The following is a 12,517-nucleotide window of genomic DNA, read 5'->3' as shown; positions in this document are numbered from 1 at the left end:
ATGTGAGATTTGCCATTGACTTTTTAGTGGAAGCAGCATCTGGCCCTCAGTCTTCGGCTATACTGTATTTTAAGGTTTCAGAGGAACAGCCGTGTTAGTCTGTATTCGCAAAAAGAAAAGGAGTACTTGTGGCACCTTAGAGACTAACCAATTTATTTGAGCATGAGCTTTCGTGAGCTACAGCTCACTTCATCAGATGTTTACCGTGGAAACTGCAGCAGACTTTATATACACACAGAAATCATGAAACAATACCTCCTCCCACCCCACTGTCCTGCTGGTAATAGCTTATCTAAAGTGATCAACAGGTGGGCCATTTCCAGCACAAATCCAGGTTTTCTCACCCTCCACCCCCCCACACAAATTTACTCTCCTGCTGGTGCTAGCCCATCCAAAGTGACAACTCTTTACATAATCAAGTCGGGCTATTTCCTGCATAGATCAAGGTTTTCTCACATCCCCCCACCCCCATACACACACAAACTCACTCTCCTGCTGGTAATAGCTCATCTAAACTGACCATTCTCCAGGTTTAAATCCAAGTTAAACCAGAACATCTGGGGGGGGGGGTAGGAAAAAACAAGAGGAAACAGGCTACCTTGCATAATGACTTAGCCACTCCCAGTCTCTATTTAAGCCTAAATTAATAGTATCCAATTTGCAAATGAATTCCAATTCAGCAGTTTCTCGCTGGAGTCTGGATTTGAAGTTTTTTTGTTTTAAGATAGCGACCTTCATGTCTGTGATTGCGTGACCAGAGAGATTGAAGTGTTCTCCGACTGGTTTATGAATGTTATAATTCTTGACATCTGATTTGTGTCCATTTATTCTTTTACGTAGAGACTGTCCAGTTTGACCAATGTACATGGCAGAGGGGCATTGCTGGCACATGATGGCATAGATCACATTGGTGGATGTGCAGGTGAACGAGCCTCTGATAGTGTGGCTGATGTTATTAGGCCCTGTGATGGTGTCCCCTGAATAGATATGTGGGCACAATTGGCAACGGGCTTTGTTGCAAGGATAAGTTCCTGGGTTAGTGGTTCTGTTGTGTGGTATGTGGTTGTTGGTGAGTATTTGCTTCAGGTTGCGGGGCTGTCTGTAGGCAAGGACTGGCCTGTCTCCCAAGACTTGTGAGAGTGTTGGGTCATCCTTTAGGATAGGTTGTAGATCCTTAATAATGCGTTGGAGGGGTTTTAGTTGGGGGCTGAAGGTGACGGCTAGTGGCGTTCTGTTATTTTCTTTGTTAGGCCTGTCCTGTAGTAGGTAACTTCTGGGAACTCTTCTGGCTCTATCAATCTGTTTCTTTACTTCTGCAGGTGGGTATTGTAGTTGTAAGAAAGCTTGACAGAGATCTTGTAGGTGTTTGTCTCTGTCTGAGGGGTTGGAGCAAATGCGGTTGTATCGCAGAGCTTGGCTGTAGACGATGGATCGTGTGGTGTGGTCCCTTAAATGTCCCTTAAATGTCCCTTATCATATTTTCCTGAGGTTTTTCCTTTCACTGCTCTCTGAGGCAGGGATTGCATCTCTGTGTGTTCGTGAAAAGTCATGTGCAGTGATAGCACTATGGAAATAATACAGAAGTTACCAGAGTCTGCTTGTAGCAAGCTCATCTCACCTGATTTGATTGGAAGCGCTTTACTGAAAGGTCTATTGAGTATGAATGAACACTTCTGCAGGTGGTTGTGGGGTTTTGGGTCCGGTTTTGGTCCATATTGGTCAATATTTGGTCAATATTAATTACCGAATTAGCAAAAATAACAAAAATCTCTTAGCACTTTAAACCTGTGCAGTGTTTTACAAACATTCGGTAAGGCAGGGCTTGGTGAGGAACCTGTGGACCAGATCCTGAGCGTGACTGAAGAACTCTGTGACATTTAGGAAGGGGAACAGGGTGCAAAACTGGCCTTAAACCACCTTTTGTGCTCTCCTGATCCTGGGGCCATGCTGACATATGGTCTGTGGCATAAATTAGAGCAGCCATATACCAGCTGCCAGTGGCTACAAGTAGAGATTCTAGCAGTCAGATCAGCTGGTATAAGGGAGCCCTAACCATGCTGCTTTTCTCTGCCGCTGCCGCCTATGTTGCCATTGAAGAAGGGGTGGCCTAGCAGAAGCAGCTCTTTGCCACCCATTGATCCTTTTGTGCTGAGGAATCCTCCAGTGACTGGCTACAGCAGCTTTATGGTATCTTTGCACCAGCAGAACGACACTGAGCAACCCGAACTGCTCTAAAATAAATGGCTTTGTAAGGAAATCATACAGTGTGTTGAAATGCTGGGAAAACAAAAGCCAGCTTTCCCAGTGAGCTCCCCACTGTGTTCTTTGTTATGACTGGCTTGCTGTCATTTCTGGGATTTTAAAGTCCTCCTGTTTACATCAGTCTGCTTAACTACATGTGGGACGTAACTCGCTCTTTGGAATTCTCCCATGGAAAAGTAAAGGAAGGAAGCTGAGGGAGGATGGAGCTATTGCATCCTGTACCCTTCAGAGGGGAGTGGCCACAAATAGCTTAGTTTGAAGGACGTAATACTTTATATATTTTAACTTAGGATGTTTGAACCTAGATAAGTCCTTGATTAAAGGAGGACAGTCAATTGTGTGTAACTGGTGGAAACTCCTTAGGAGTTTGAGACCATCCTTCTTAAATCCCTTCCTTATAATGACAGAAGGAAGAGAGAAAATGCAGAAGCACCTTTCTGAAGTGGTGATTGCACAATGATGATAGTATAGTGTTAGTTCTTCAACACTGAGCTGCACTGTCTGGTTCCAGAAGGCAACTTTTAAAAACCTTACTGCATACCACTGGAGACAGGGCTGACGCATGAATAACAGGAGCCATGCAGAATACCTCCTGTTGAACGTCTCACTTTCTGATTCTCCAGTTCATTAACTGGGTCTGATATGAAGGAGTGCAGTTTAGGATCAGCAGAGATCCTTTGCAGTAGTGAGGTAAGGCTAGAATGTGCAATGAAGTGTGGATCCTTTACAGGCAACTTTAGGATTGTATTAAATACGCTTTCTCTGTTAAAATTGTTTTCCCCCTGGAAAGCCTGTGAAACGTTCAGTCGGCTATGGAAAATTATTTGACTGTTATCAGAGTATAAATCACACTTAGTCACTTAACATTTGGAAGTAGGGGAAGGTTGAAAAAGGCTCTGAACTTCATTTAGTGCATTTTAAGTGAATTGCTTTAATATAATTTACCTAGAGACTTGCTTTCTGGGGATGCTTTTGTTCACAAGATTTAATTTGCTTACTAAACTTTAAGAAGAGGAGTGAGACCTCAGGATTAAATTTGCCTTCTCCCTTTTAATGTGTGTTGATACCACTTTCAATTGCTTTTAAGCATTTATTTTTTTTTGCTGATGTAGAAGAGAAGTGAGGTTGTTTCACTGCTTAAAGTACACACACAAGATTCTCCAGTGAATTATGTGATGCTTCCTTTATTTGTGCCCACAGAACTCTTTAATATTGCAAAACCATGCATCTTTTTACAGTGTATCAAAATGAAAACTGTCAGTGTTAGCAGGTAGGGACAGAAATTTGTGCCTTCTCAGCCACATAAAGCCAATACAGATTTTTATTAAACATAAAGAATTTTAACAACTGAAACAACAAAGAATCAATGAAATTTACAACATGCATTCTTTGTTTCAGTTGTTAGAATTCTTTGTGTTTAATAAAAATCTGAGTGCATTTACGAGCATCACAATGCTGTAAAAGTAATGGATGTTAAATCCCCAGGATTTCATTGAAAATCTCAGCCTAGAGGTCTACTGGTGATTGGTGCAGAATTAAGACCTGATGGTTTGCATCTCTGCCCAATAATGAAAACAAGCAATTTAACTAACATTCTAGTAAAAAAGAAAATATTAGTGAAAATGTTCAAACTTGACTAAAATGGAGAGGAGGCAGATCATTCTTTATAGTATGTTTACTAGAGAACTTGATGTCAGGTCAATGAAACTCACTTTGAGACAAAAATATACTTGTTAAAGGAATATACTCGCTGCACATCAGTTTCTGCAGATCAGGTGACACTTACTTTAAGAAAACACCTGACAAAAATAATAACCTGTCTTAAAAGGATACTTTGAAACCTTCCCCAGTCTGAGATCCACTTCAATATCTTCCGTAATACGTACGGACAATGTTGCTAGCACCGTGATCGATCTTTTCCAGGCTGTGCTGCATGAATGTTTTTGAAGATCTTTTTGAAGAGCTTTAGATTGCAAGACCCTTCTAAAGCGGTGAATGATGATGATGATTAAAAATGTTCATAAAAAATGTTCACAGCAACTGAATGTATTTGACATAACTTTTTCTCTAAGCTGTATGTCACAAACTCTTTTTCAACCTACTAAACAAAAAGGAATTGATTTATAGTAACTTTTAAGTAGTTAAATAGCTACGGGCAGCATATTTTTCTTTCACAAAGTGAATAGTCCTCGTGAAGGTTCAGGGCTGGAGTATTTTTAGAAATTTTTTTATTCCAAAGGGACAAAATGTTTCTCTAAATTTGCGCTCAGTTTAGCTGATAGATGTTACAAGCTGTTCTGTAACACAAACTAATGAGCCTGTAGTTCTCTTGTCTCTGTGTTTCATTGTCTGCAAGTTTAGGCATTGGGAACCAGAATCATCTTTATAAATGATGCTTCAGCAGCAATGCATTTGTTAATTATGTGAATTCAGAGATAACATAGTGCAACCTTGATTTTTCATTCCACGCTAATCTAGACTTCCCTATTATCCAAACAGAACCATGGCTTTTCTGACTTAAGGTGAGAATGTGACCCTGTTTCAGATAACAGTTGGTTCCATTTAAGTGCTGCTCCGTTAATCAAGGATGCGCTGCCTGAGTGGCTATTGTAGGGGGTGTTCTTGATGATCTTCATCGGTGGTGCTTAAGAAAAATGCTGTAAGACTAAGCACCACAACATCTCACTTACAGAGTGCACACTTCAAAGCCTGATGACTGGCTTCCATGTTTATTAACTAAAGATTTTGGGCGTCCTCAAACTACGCGAGTTAGAAGAACCTCATAGGAAGGACCTTCACTCTAGAACCTTGTAAAAAACCACACATTTGCATTATGAGTTTTGTGAAACAATATGCAGGATCCATTCTGATTGATCAAGTAATCACAATGATCATAATGTAATGCCATCAGAGAGACTTAGTAACATGGCCACTAACTTTCTGGCCAAGGAGACTTGACAAGACTCTCCTCTGAGCCCGTTGATGTGGCTTCTTACTTGGCCAGGGAAGTTGCTCTTGAGTGTGGAAAGCCTTTCCCCATTCATACTTTTCAACAGTTGGGATGCTGCAACCCAGAGAAACTGAGGCCAGAAAATGAGCATGGATCTGCACATGGCCATTCAGAGCACTATTACTATCAGGCTAGCTAGCCTCAGGCTTGGTAATTTTGTAATGTTGTTAGAAGATTCTGTTTTCTAACTCTTTTCAACTTGTATAAAATACCAACAAATGATTCGGAGGAGGTATATTTTAGGAGTTTATCCTTTTTCCTTGGGCAGAGTAGCAAAAAAGATATGACACACAGAGTTTAATAAATCTATTTTCCTCGTTCGATGCAATAGGATTTCTAATGTCAGATACTCACCCTTCAGCAGTAGTACAGATCCTGTGTTGTGAGATGCAAATAAATGGCAGTACATTTGAGGTGGGGTGTGACTCCTAGGAGGCAGTGTTATTGCTTCTATCAGCCTTTGAGAATACTTGACTTTTTAAGTGCTTGGATTCATATTTTGCTGAAACACTTAATTTTCAAATCCCAGTTTACAATTTCAGCTGGTTAGAAGAAAGAGGAGAAAACAAGATCACCTGAAACTTGCATTCTTTGATGAGGTAGCAGTAATATGTACTCGATGAGATTCTTTGCCAGTGGTTCTCAAACTTTTTTTTCCACGGACCACTTGAAAATTACTGAAAGTCTCAGCGGACCACTTAGTGATCTTTCCAAATGTTGTTTTTACCATTAGCTAGCCATTGTAAAGCATGTTGGAGAAAAGTGCTATATAAAAAACCCCTTAATAATAAACTATTTTTGTTCTACACATAAAAGCACACAGCTCATATTTTAATATCCGTAGTCTTACCTTTCTAATGCGATGGATGTGCCCTCTCTCCCTGGCCATAGCAGCCCTCAAGCTGGGGCTGGGAAGGAGAGAGGGTCTCTCCCCAGCCACAGCAGCCACAGAGCTCAGGCTGGGAAGGAGGGCCGTCTCTCCCCGGCAGCTGCAGCCCCGGAGCTGAGGAAAGTCGCTTCATTCTCTGGCTGCCGCAGGCCTGCATTTCCCAAATTCCCCCCACCCCATCTTCTCACCCCACTGCCCCCTCCCATCTTTACCCTGTTCCCCCCCCAAGGCAACCACCTCACCTTACACATGCGTCTTCTCCAGGGTCCAGGCACCTAATTAGTGGAGCCACGCCTGCGCAGCTCCACTATTTAGGTGGGTGGCCCTTCATTCTCTTGTGTGCAGCTGTCCAGGCGCGCACCTTAGAGGGAACTATCTGCGGACCACCTGAATGGAGCTCGCGGACCACGGTTTGAGAACCTCTGCTCTATGCTATAAGTCTTCGTGCCTGGGATTTTTGTAAGTATAGGAGAAACCTAACCCCAACTGATAATTCCACAGTTGAATGTAAAACGACTTCAGCGTACCCTGTTCTATCTTTCCTAGGCAATCAATCTATTTTTAACAAAGCAAGAATTATCAAGTAAGAGAGAGCCTTCTGTTTTGTAGTTATATGACATCGATCATTAATCTTCTCTCTCAATTTGTGACATGAAGCTGTGGATCTCTCTTGAGATATTTAGTTATGGATTTAACAAATATAGCAAATCTTTGATTGCCAGCCAATCAAAAAAGGACCTTCTTTTCATTTTATTTTTTAGAAGATTATATTTCATCCATTGGATAATGTAACTGTTGTTATGACTTTGTAAATGTGGGAAAAATCCCAGATGATTTTTTTATAGCTCTTTAGTATTTTGCATGTTAAAACGATATTGAATAAAGTCAAACATGTTTTGGCTGGATGCCTGTCATAATCTTTGCATAGAAAAATGAGCTGCTCCACAATGGTATCTTGAAATCAAATTGTAAATTTAAAAAACACCTGATATGATTTTTGTTAATCAATGAAATTTAAAAAACACAAACTTTGTTAAAAAATATTTTTCAAAAGTTTTCCTCTTACAATTCTAAATCGTGTATGTCAAATCTTATGTGGTCCCTAGGATACATAGTTGTAGGGATTTCTGACCATACAGACTTGGGCTTGATTCATCAAACAAAAGAGTGTTTGTTTAATTTTCATCGTACCTGTGTGCTTGGAAGCAGCTCTACCGGCAAGGTCTTTCAGCTTGGATGGGGATGCAGGCAGGACTGCTGCTCTTAGCTATAGGAGAGCAGGTTTAAACTCCGTCTGGGGCTCAACAGAAATGCTACCAGTGCAGACTGCTGAGGGCCATGGGTAGAATCAGTGGTCTCTGGAGACTTTTCTCTAGGGGAAAGAGAATTTTCTGTTTCATTTTTCTCCAGTCAAGCCCTGCAGATTCCCCCATTTTGCCTTGATGTAGATCTCCCCATCCAGACCTTTCATTATGACCATCTAGCCTCAGGCCCATTCAAAGTACGCAAATACTACTACTTAATTAGCCAGGAAGACCACACCAAAGTGACGCATTTCTTCTGAAGGCTGAGGCCATCCTCTCTACAGCAATCCCAGTTTCTGTTGGCTCATTCAGCAAAACTGTGGCACCAAGGATTAAGGGTAATTCCAGGAATTCAATCCAATAATGAGTTGTGTGTTCACTAGTGTTAGAATGCCTGGTGGCTAAACAAGGAATATATTTTCAGTGTTAACTGTGGAAACTGTTTATCCGAGACAACAAAGTAAAGAGACAGCAATTAAAAGCTGAGACTGCATGATGAAGCTAGCACTATAGTAGCAAAATGAAATCAGAACTATAAGGGTAGTGCAGTTAGTCTGAAAAGTGACTTTGCAAAAATGGTACCTTCTTATTCAACAAGGCTGTTTGCTATACATATCCCAGCTTATGTCTGTTGACAGCAGTGACACAAATTTGTTTTTACTCTAGGTATCCTTGCAGAGTTAACAATGGCAAGGAAAAATGAGTTGGCTTCTATTCCTTTTTGCGCATTGTCAACAGGATTGTTCACTAAGGTCCAGTTTGTTACGCCTGTGTAAAACTGTGGGCAGTAGTAGTTTTGCACAGTTGTCACCGAAGACGCAATTTGAGGACATTGGGTTACACAGCTGGATCTGGGAGCCTCATTTGTCTGAAGAACTTTTATTATTGATGATGAAGCATGAGAAGGAAAAAATTCATTTTGATTCTCAAATTCAAGGTTTTGTTTACAGGGCTAGTAGGTTTGTTTTGTTTGTTTTTTAATTTACTCATAAACTGAACAATTTGATCTGGAAGTAATTGAGACGTGGTTAACATGCAACCACTCGATACTATTTGAACAAGTCATTTTTTTTGGAGTAGATCAGCAGTTTGAAAGAACTTAGCTGAATCCCACATCCACCAAATTGTATTACATCATTATGTAGTAATTGTTAATTTCTAGAGCTTGTTGTATCTGATAGAACATTGTTAGGGTTTTTTCCCACCCGGGCAAAGAGATAACTACGTACAGGAATTTGGGGATCTTGCATTGCTAGAGCGGAAATTTGACTTGGTAAATTATTGATGTATGAAGACTGTAGTTTATTGCATGCTGTATGTTGTGGTCACTGATTGTAGACAAATTGTTTGGCACAGATTCCAACTCAATCAGCCAGCTGAACAAATAGCAATAGGATTAACTGCCAAAAAAGGGTCTACAATTGCTTAAAACTGAAGTTGCCCATGGATGAATGCAGCAGTCCTGGCCTGTGGCTTCCAGTCCTTTTCAGGACTTTGACTGCAGACCACAGACCAAGGACCACAGAACTAGTTTCTGAGAAAATTAGCTCAGAGTTTCTCTCTCTCTGTATGTGTGAGAGAGTGAGTCAGTCCATAGGTATATTTTATTTTTTTTGTATATTAGTTTAGTTTTCATTTTTATTGGTGTGTAAGGAAAATATTTGTTTTGTTTAAATCCATGCACCGAAGTTTTAAATTATCTTCCCACTGATAATCATTCTTCCCGTTGAATGATATAACACAAATAGCAAATAACCATATTAAAAAAAAAAAAAAGCCCCTACCCTGAACAAACAAATTTATAATTTGTGTGGAGTGAGCTGTCTCGCAAATCTGTCATTTTTATTAATTTTCCCCACCTCTCTATTGTACTAGCAGTTGCAGCACCAAGGAGGACTACACTTGATTTAGAAGCATGGTTAGAAATGGCAGTGTTTCTTGCTGAAAGGGGAGAGAAGCAGGATGCTAACTACGTAGGATATTGTTTTACATCCTGACTAAACAAATTGAAATGTTAGGAAAATCTGGAACCTTCTCAGCTACTCAATATTTCAGAGGCAGCTTGCACCTTCTGCAGCTTCTTCATTTAGGGCCTGCTCCAAAGCTGGTTGAAGTCAATGGAAAGACTCCCAGTGACTATAGTGGGTGACACAAAGGCCCCCTGGCAAAGGGTCCACTATTCTTTGCAAACAGCTCTCATCTCAGACCTGACAAACTTGCAACATCAAACACACTGCCTACAGGGTATTTGTCCATAAAGGGTAACATGTAAGGTCTCTATTGAAAGCTTGTCACTTATTATTGTTCCTAATCTATGCATGATGTGTGTTCAGGTAATATTTAAGGATTAGTGTAACTATACTGACATTTATGCCCTTCTGGCCTTAAGGTTAAAAGACGTCACTCAGGGAGCGATATCAGGTGGCGATGGCTTACTTATGCATCAGGGAGTTGCCATCCCTCCCTGGTTAGCTGGTGAGGTCAGGAAAAGTACAGTTGTCTACCATTGCCCCATCACAGAACAGTTAGTGGAAAGCCATCAAAGACAACTGCAAACAACTGAAACCACATGGAGGTTTGAAGAAAAAAAAAAAGGAACATTTATAGCAGACAAAGGGAAGAGAGACTCTGGATCCATTCATTGAGGAGACAGCTTATTGAGTGGGGGTATTTTTAATGAAAGGTTAGATCCTGGTTCATGTGAAGCCAGTCAGCTTTGCAACAGACTGAACTTTGGGTGGGAACCTATTTTGTTCAATAGGAAAGGTAGCTATAAATAAGTGCAGGCCCTGCTTCAAGTTTTATGATTTTGTTTTGTAACCATTTGTTTCCATCACTGTCCCTTGTTTCCAGTGGAATCTCTATTCTTTCTTAAACAAACCTTCTTTTGGTTCACTACAAGTGCGGTGTGTTATACAGGAGTGGTGGTTTAAAGTGAAACTGGTAAACTGGGGTACTCTTTTGGGAGCAGAGGATCTGGGATTTCTGTGAGTAGCCAGTGTCAGGGGCTGGACATCACAGGGGAATGATTCAAGGGAACTTGGGAACTGGAGTGCACTTCTTGTTAACCCGAAAGGCAAAAGAAAGGGCTAGCATAGCCCAGAGCAGAGTGCTTGAGAGGCTGATGGTGTTAGGGAGCAAACACCCAACCCTCGCAGGCAAGACTCCCTCATGCTGGAGGCAGGGGGTAACAAGATGACTCTCTGTCCTAGGTACCTCAAGAATCATCACAGTTGGCTTTGGATTGGGCCCTTAAAGAACAAATGTTAAACATTTTAGTTGTCGAGACGTTGTTGATAAAGTCACATTTTGTTGCTTAAAATATTTATTGCATTCTTCCATTACCTGAAGCAATACATTGTGTTTTCATGCTAATGTGTACAATATACTGAATGTCTTTCCTTGTGAATCTGATCTAAATAGAACACTCTCCAATTCAGTTCATACTTGAATTCAAGAAACAAGAGCACGTTACAGCAACTGGCTCTTGTCGGACAACTATAGTTCCCTAGGCATAATAATGAAAAATGAATCATTTGAAATGATTCGTGTTTCAGATAATTGAGCGAATATTCAGTGTAATAGATTGTCATGGGATGTGACTGTTTCGGGTAAGTATGGTTCATGACGTAGCAAAACATGTATGTGAGGAGTGCTTTGCTACACTGTTGATCTTTGAAAAATTAAAATATGTGCCCAGTTGAATGGTGAGAGATGATGGAATGGCACAGCATTGAACTGCATGTCATTGACGCTGAAAAAGTTGGTATGATAATAATGAAGAAAACATTTACATGGTTTAGGCCCTGATCCTGTTTGTGCCTGATCTTATGCACTATGAATATTCCATTGAAGTTAATGTGTAAAGTTAAGCGTGTGGGTAAATCTATGCAGGATCACAGTCTGTAGACAGTTGATGTGACTGAGGAATAAGGAAACTATTTCAGACTGATAAGGATGTTACCGTGGTTGGGACTGGGAGTTAATAATAGTGGTCCAGAATGTCCTGACCCCTACATCCAAACATAGAGAGGACCATCTTCATAGAAATCTCCCCGACTCCTGTGTGGAAGTAGGGGTCACCTATCTCTGTGGAGGTGGTGTCTGGGTGTGTTCAGGGAAGAGCAGGATGCCAGCAATTGCACATGGTCTTCCCTCCAGCCCCATGGGGATAATACTAATCAGATCTTGTCTAGATTATGTTTCCGCACAGGACTTCACCCACTCCTGCCATCTCCAAGGGGCAGTTATGACTAGTGTGTGAGTAGAGCCATGCTGCTCTGAGGGAGCAGGGTACTCACCAGAGCAGTGTGGAGGCACGAGGGCTTCTGTGCAGATTACTTTGGCCTTTTGTGAATCCATGGAGATCCTCCAGAGTCATGGGCAGGCCTAGAACAATCAGGGAGGAACTCCATCAGATAAATGATCCTTGCAGAAATTCTTTCCTCATTTTTGGGCCAGTAACTCTTTGCACATCCATAGTGTCTTGTATATGAGGATTTCAAAGCACAATGCTAACATAAATGAATTTTAGTCTTGCAACATGCCTTCAAGGTAAGGAAGCAGTCATCTTCTTCCCATTTTATAGACAAGGAAACTGAGGCACAGAACAATGACATGATCTGCCCAAAGTCATATAGGAAGTTTGTGGAACAGAGCCCAGGACTTCTGACACCCACTCTTGTAATTTAACTATATACAAACAAAATCAATAAATAAAATTCAAGTGCTTTAAATAATATCAGACTGCATTCATCTTTGAAAATAGCCGTGAGATTTAAAAGCTTGTGTTTTGATTTTGAAAGGAGATTATATGTTCTTCTAGGTAAACTAATTACACAGCGAATTGTGGTACCATGATTCAGGAGAATACTGTGTACATACACAGAGCTGAATATTCAGTGTAGAGAATTCAGCTAAGTATATATATATTTGTGACATTTTAAATAATAAAACTGTATTTTTCTTCTTTTCTTTCTTAGATGGAGTACACATTTCTAGGAACATAGGGCTGAATTCTACAATCCTCATTCATGTGAGTGCTCTCATCAA

The 12,517-nt window shown here is 40.7% G+C and overlaps 1 protein-coding gene across 6 annotated transcripts in view; it reads left to right on the top strand.

Moving 5' to 3' along the window:
- The window catches only part of HECW2 (HECT, C2 and WW domain containing E3 ubiquitin protein ligase 2), a 265,113-nt gene that overhangs the window by 134,307 nt on the left and 118,289 nt on the right, over window positions 1–12,517 (top strand). The window contains exon 1 of one of the 6 annotated variants that reach the window (XM_073306253.1): window positions 2,719–2,952. The exons of the other annotated variants lie outside the window; for them this stretch is intronic. The gene's annotated coding sequence lies outside the window, so the exon portion shown is untranslated. Of the gene's footprint in view, window positions 1–2,718; window positions 2,953–12,517 lie in introns of those variants that run through there. 6 annotated transcript variants of the gene reach the window in all.

This window comes from Lepidochelys kempii, chromosome 11 (assembly GCF_965140265.1).
Source record: "Lepidochelys kempii isolate rLepKem1 chromosome 11, rLepKem1.hap2, whole genome shotgun sequence".
Classification (NCBI taxonomy): domain Eukaryota; kingdom Metazoa; phylum Chordata; order Testudines; family Cheloniidae; genus Lepidochelys; species Lepidochelys kempii.
The sequence above is the reverse complement of the archived record's forward strand: the minus strand, read 5'-3'. Positions and strand labels throughout refer to the sequence as shown.